General features: G+C 45.6%; 1 long non-coding RNA gene across 1 annotated transcript; it reads left to right on the top strand.

The window, feature by feature from the left end:
• The first annotated feature begins 5,111 nt into the window (after positions 1-5,111).
• On the top strand, positions 5,112-6,918 carry LOC128500563 (uncharacterized). The gene is made up of 3 exons (XR_008354929.1): positions 5,112-5,374; positions 6,073-6,218; positions 6,561-6,918. It is a non-coding gene; the product is annotated as an uncharacterized LOC128500563 (long non-coding RNA).
• Positions 6,919-7,335: the final 417 nt, after the last annotated feature.

Raw genomic sequence — 7,335 nt, 5'->3', positions numbered from 1 at the left:
CATCCCCACTCCATAAAAAAAATCTAACACTTTTATTTAAAGTAAGTAACACACCAAAATAGGACAAAACAATTAAATATATATATGTAACCAAAGAAAAAATGGGCACTCACGGGTCTTTGCAGTAGTTTATTTCAATCAGCACGGCCAATGTTTCGGACCACCTCCGGTCCTTTCTCAAGGCAAAGACCCGTGAGTGCCCATTTTTTCTTTGGTAACATATATCTGGCTATTTTTGGAGCACCCGGGCAAATAAAAGCCTGTGTATGTTAACAATATTTCTGAGTGTGCAGCCACTCCCTTTGGTTTGTGTATATATATATATATATATGATTGTTAACAGCAATCACATTCGTATCATGCCCAGGCATACCCAGATTCCAGGATATACTCGCGAACTTGGCATGATAGGAGTATGATTGCCCTATCTACCCCTTCTCACTCCCTTCTGCCCTATCTACCCCCTATCCCCCATCTCACCCATTCTCCCTATCTACCCCCTCCTAACTATTTACCCTCTCCCTCTTTGATGTTCACATACCTTTCAGGAGTCCTGCAGTGGGGGTGCAAGGCCTCTGTCTCCCAGCTCTGCCACTGTATGGAACAGTATAGAGTGATGGGAGTTATGATGTACTTTAGAGCATAATTATATAATGAAAAATTCATTGGAAATGGTACAGCATAACACCCATCACTCTCACACACTTACCAATCCACACACTTACCAAACCACACATATACCAATCCACACGTACACCAATCCACACGTACACCAATCCACACGTACACCAATCCACACGTACACCAATCCACACGTATATCAATCCACACGCATACCAATCCACACGCATACCAATCCACACGCATACCAATCCACACGCATACCAATCCACACGCATACCAATCCACACATATACCAATCCACACATATACACTAATCCACACATATATACCAATCCACACATACACCAATCCACACATACACCAATCCACACACATACACCAATCCACACATATACCAATCCACACACATACCAATCCACACACATACCAATCCACACATATATACCAATCCACACATATATACCAATCCACACATATACACCAATCCACACATATACACCAATCCACACACATATACCAATCCACACATATACACCAATCCACATATATACCAATCCACATATATACCAATCCATATATATACCAATCCACACATATATACCAATCCACACATATACACCAATCCACACATATACACCAATCCACACATATATACCAATCCACACATATATACCAATCCACACATATACACCAATCCACACATATACACCAATCCACACATATACACCAAACCACACATATATACCAAACCACACACATATACCAAACCACACATATACACCAATCCACATATACCAATCCACACATATACCAATCCACACATATATACTAATCCACACATATACCAAACCACACATATATACTAATCCACACATATATACTAATACACACACACATACCAATCCACTGCTTTCCTACCTTTCCTTTCTTCTTTCAGCTTCTTTTCCTCTTCTTCGCTCCTCTTCTTCAGTTCTTCTGTCTTCTCTGTCTTCTTCCGGGTCAGAGGGCACGGACAGCGGTGGGCGCGGCTACAGCGGTGGGCGCGGCTTCAGTGCTGTGCGCCCGGATCTGACAACAAATCCCGGCGCACAGCAGCTGTTGCCTCGTGGATCGAAAGGGAGCGGTATCGGAGGTCTTTAACAGACCTCCGGCTCCCTTGAGTGATCACTCAAGGGAGCCGGAGGTCTGTTAAAGACCTCCGATACCGCTCCCTTGCGAGCCTGCTCCTCCAGCGGCGGACATTACTGTCCGTCTCTGGAGGGGTGCCGGGTGCCAGCAAATTGGCACCCCCCTGATGACGGGCACCCGGTGCGGACCGCCCCCCCCGCCCCCCGCTAGGTACGCTACTGAATATTTGTACATATATTTGATTATGTATTTATTTATTTTCCAGTTTCAGTCTTTACTCTGTATTACCATGTTTCACACTTTCACTGTTTTGTGACCTCATACCTAATCCTGCCTTTATGATGCCAGAATTCCAGCAGGTGTACAATATTTTCTGCACACTCTGTTGCTTGAGCAGATAGCTTTTTCAATGTGGACCAAATATGAAGCTACATGTGATTTTTCTAATTATATGGGCTCTTTTTTGAACATCTGAGAGCTCTGACAATGGAGGTAAGTAGATCTGTTATTACAGAAGGAAAGTCTATGTTTTTAATACAAGGCTTGAGAAAGACCTGTGCGTCGAAACGTTGCCTGTGTGAAATAAACTCACCTTATCATTTGAAGTGCTGAGCCTCTGCTTCTTTATTTTATGTTTTTAATATGTCATCAATGGCTTTAGGGGAGATATTACCATTACAATTCAGGGTTGTTTTATATTTTTACAGCCTGTTCTAATATAAATAACTCCTTAATCCATCACCCCCTATTTGTACTGCTCTAAAACAGTTAATGCCTGTAACTGTCAAATAGCTTCAAATTAGGATTAGGTTATTAGTAGTAGTAATAATAATCAAAATCATAATAAATGACAAATCATTAATAACGCATGTCTAATTTATTTTATTGTACTTAAATGGTGAAATAGAACTATAGACTAATGTCTATACTATATATATTGTAACGGGTTCACCAAGAGAGCTGTAGTAACTCCCAGAGATCACCCACATGTATCCTGCTGTTGTCCCCGGAATCACTTCCAGCACCAGTCAGCATGCGCACCTTGGAACCCTGCTATGTGTACCCAATAAGTAGACACAACTACCTTGAACTGAGTACAGCAGGAATGAACAGTTTATTGTTGTAAAACATAGACTGATATAGCCAGCCAGGCTGGAGCCATCTCTGAGTACCTTGGGCCCCTGTATGACAGGTCATTCTGTCACATATCTCCCCTTTTAAAAAGAAGACTGAACTGGGGCCAGACCCCAACCGGGTCTGCGTCCAGTTCAGTCGGGGAGCACAGCTCCATCGCTCCTAGAGCCGTGGATGCAGGGGGCTGGCAAAGGGCACCCGTCCCACTAACCAGTCCCGGGGTGCACTCAGAGACTGGGGAGTTTGGGTCCCAGACGAGGACAACAGTCCCAGTCGCCTGGGCAGGGAGACAGGGCCCATAATCTGCGGGTAGCAGGCTTGCTTTCAGTCCTCTCCAGGGGCCCCAGTGATGGACAGTTCCGTCACACACTCCATCACATATATCCTTTTTCTGGGGGAGAGTGACGTCTGATAAGACCCCACACGGCTTGACTCCAAAGTCAGTCTGTATATCCGGACCACCACTGCCAGCCACAAATTGGTACTCCCCAAAACAATTTAACAAAGGACCAGTACTCACCCAGCCGCACTCTGCTTCTCCCAAATAGTGTAACTGCCGCTGGGGAGAAGGGCCAAGTGTGCCTTCTCCCTGGAGTCCTCTCAGCCGCTGGGGAGAAAACAGAGCGCTGGGGTCCCTTCCATATGGGATTCTGGGCTGACTGCTCGGCACCTCTGGGGACTGCAGGTGGCGACCGTAGTCCAATCCACCTGCATGGTACAAATGTTTGTATGATCCTCGGCGAGGGGAGGAAAGCCACATGCATCCCCTCCTGTATACTCCATCTGCTGGGGAGAGATGTTGATCTGCCTCTCTCCCATTGCCAACACTTCTGCTGGGGATACAGGATCCATAGAAATCACTGCCTCTGGGCAACATTGGGGGGGTAAAGCCAATGGAGCTGGGGTCACAGAGGGGAGAGGGCAGAGGCCAGCGGCACTCTGCCCCGAGAGCAGGGCTTCAGCTGCATTTGTAAAATCCAGTGGCACCACCAACTCTGTGGCTGCCTGACCGGACCCTCCTTGGTTACTGCGGTCAGGCTTGGGAACAAGTGGAAGGGGTGGGCAGAGGCCAGCAGCGCTCTGCCTCGAAGTCAGCAGTTCAGCTGGGGGATCTGGCTGGGACATGCAGGGGGGGTCTTGGTCAGTTTCTGGGCCATATTGCGGGGAATAGGGCAAAGTGTCTGGGGTGAGGGAAGGGAGTGGGCAGAGGCCAGTTGCGCTCTGCTCGGATGTTTGTCCTTCTGGTGGGGGCACAATACTCACAGGATCCACTGGAGCACACTGCTGAGCACGGTCAAAGAGTTGTCGGTAGGCCTGCTCCAGGAACCATTCTTGGTAAACCAAATAATCGAAATCAGCCCACAAGTCGGGCAGGTAACAGGGCACATCTGCGAGAATCCCTTCCCTGAACTCCCGGATCTCCTTGCACCGATATTTCGATGGGCTCCCAGATTCTCGGTCCTCTTGTAGGCTTTCCATTATCAATCCCGGGCCGCCAAAGTCATCGCCCTCTGGCATGTAGTCATCCTTCAGCTCTGGACACAACTGCACGGCCTGCCAATACAGGGCCCGATATCCACAATCCACAGTCATTTCAAGTGGAAGCAACTTCTCCAACTCAGCCACCAAGTTCTCTTGAGGCTGCTCTCCCAGGTACTGCATTCGCCAATCTAGTTGTAGCACGTACCATTCCTTGGAGGATGGGAGGACTATTCCCCGGACACCCTGGTCCACTCTGAGAGCCTCCATCCAGGCATTTATGTAACTTGCGACTCTGCTGTGCACCAACACGTCCTGTAGTGCTGGAACCATCTTTGGCTTGCTGCTGGTATACCCGCTGGTACTCCTCTGGGACGTTTGCAAGGAGGATCCCGCCGCTGCTGCCAATGTAACGGGTTCACCAAGAGAGCTGTAGTAACTCCCAGAGATCACCCACATGTATCCTCCTGTTGTCCCCGGAATAATTTGAGAATTAAACAGCTATAGTTATATCCATCCCCAGTTTGGGTCAGTTTGGGAGACAGGGGGCCTGTGGGGTCTGTATTACAACTGATTGAGACTTGTAATCAGAACCATTGTTTAGTAGAAAACATAAGCATGCTTGTTTCCTGTCATAGTATAAAACTATTACTGAGGAAATTCTGACCTCTGACTACGTCTTATAATTTTATTTTCTTCATTATCTATGTTAATACTAATAAATAGCATTTTGGTTTATTCAGTGAGTATTATTCTTGGAGACTTGTGTTTGGGGCCAACCAACTCTCAGACATGGGGGCACACGTTCAGATCCGAACTATAAAAGAGAAGATTGAACATGAGAATTATGACCCTGATACCGAAAGCAATGACATCGCTTTGGTCAGGCTGAATCAGACCATCATATTTGACAAATTCACTTAGCCTGCCTGCCTTCCTGCCAAACAAGCGATTCTGAGCAAATTGGATGATTGCTACGTTGCAGGCTGGGGTGTCATTAAAGAACAATGTAAGCACAGATTTATCCAGGGCCGGCCGAAGACTTAACGCCGCCTGGGGCTGACGCCATTATCCCCCCCCCGGTACTTACACTTACCTTTAAAGAGTCCTGCCGGTGAGTCTCCCTGCTCTGCCACGGTGCCGGTTTGTAATGCGGAGCGGCGGAAATTGACGCCACTTCCGGCGCTCATCATTACAAGCCGGCACCGGGACTGAACAGGGAGACGCGCCGCAGAGGAGAGAGAGAGGGGCGCCGAGCGGGTAAGCGAATTGCCCCAGTCGGCTCCATTGTAGGGCCGGCCCTGGATTTATCTATAGGTTTTGTACATATGTATAGACTTTCTTCTTTGATCCTCTGACATTGTGTGTTCAATGCATAAAAAGAATTGTGTGAAAGATTCTCATAGTTTATTATTATTATTATGATTATTAGTGTTTCCATATTGCAGTTAGTCTGATTATTGTGCACCCAACCATTTGATCAAGGCCACAATTGGTAGGGTACCTATATATGGGGCCCAGGGACTTAGGGGACCGGTGTTCTCACATGTCTCCTAATTGGACTTGGCCCCTTTCTGGACTTTTGGGTCTGGTGACCCTAATGTGAGGGTGGTTACAGGGACATGGTTTGCAGTTTACCCCAAGATTTCTGATGACATGATTTCTGATTTCTGACCCTGTGTTTAATATGCTCTATTTTCTATTCAGCCACTGAAACATCGGACATTCTTCATGAAGCCCCGGTAACCATTATTCCAGTTCACCATTGCAACCGCCCAACCTGGTACAACGGAGCAGTGGGTGACTACAACCTGTGTGCTGGATTTGAGCAGGGAGGTAAAGATAGTTGCCAGGTAAGCCAATGTTTCTTAGAATGCCCCTTTTACTCAGCGGTGATACTTTGTTAATGTTTTTTAACACCCTGGACAGAATTCGTTCTGTAACACTGTGTCGAGGAACAGCTGAGAGGTAATATGTTTCTGCATGTTACATGGGTCAGAAATAAGTATGGGAAAAAAGGCTATTTAAAAGTTCTGTAGGGAAATATTAATGAACATTTCAGAAAGGGGAAAGATGAAATACAGGAAGGAGCAGCACAGACAGTCAGACCCAGGCAGAGAAAACTGCCTGATTCCAGCATTGTAATTATTGAAAGTCTTTATAAAGGAATACCTGCCTTACTTTGATTTCCGCAGGGTTACGGCGGAGGACCTTTGATGTGCAAAAGGAGCAAAGCTAAGTTCTACACTGTGATCGGCATAACCAGCTGGGGCTCCAGCTGTCGCCAGAATCAAATCCTTGGAGTTTTTACTTCAACCCAGTATTATGACGAGTGGATCAATGGACACGACTTCGAGAATCCCCAAAAGACAGCTGCGAAGAAATACTTCTGGCAAATGGCTGAATTCTTCTACAAATTCGTTGAGAAGGTTTTTCAGCGCTCCTGAATAAGAAAGAACTGAGCCATCTCTATGCAAGAGAGAACTGCATAGCACATCAGCAATTAGTTATATGTATAGGCTAATAGATTAATAAATAGGAATGCATCAATAAGACGTGTACTTGTGATGAACACAGAATGCTGGGGATACAAACAACACTTTACATTATCTTGTAAGAGAATCAAGCAAGGGCATTAATGTAAGTCTTTCTTTTGTGATGTAGAAAGACGCTAGCTGACTACTGAAATGTAATGGTCTGGCTACTCTTCTTTAGGTCCACATTGGTTACGACCGGTTAGTGTGTATATCAATGTGTATTTTGTTTGTATGATACACTAGGATATTAAATGCAAATATTCATACAAAATGCTATATTTAACCCCTTAAGGACCAAAAGTGTAGTCACAAAAACCATATACATTCATTTTTTTGTGAATAATGTTCTTTTAAAAATAAGATTTTTGAAAACACATTTTTTTCACAGTCTTATAGGCATATTTATTGTACACAGCTGGTATAAATGGGAAAA

This window comes from Spea bombifrons, chromosome 6, assembly GCF_027358695.1.
Source record: "Spea bombifrons isolate aSpeBom1 chromosome 6, aSpeBom1.2.pri, whole genome shotgun sequence".
NCBI classification, from domain to species: domain Eukaryota; kingdom Metazoa; phylum Chordata; class Amphibia; order Anura; family Pelobatidae; genus Spea; species Spea bombifrons.
Note: the sequence above shows the minus strand (reverse complement) of the source record. Positions and strands in the feature narration are given on the sequence as shown.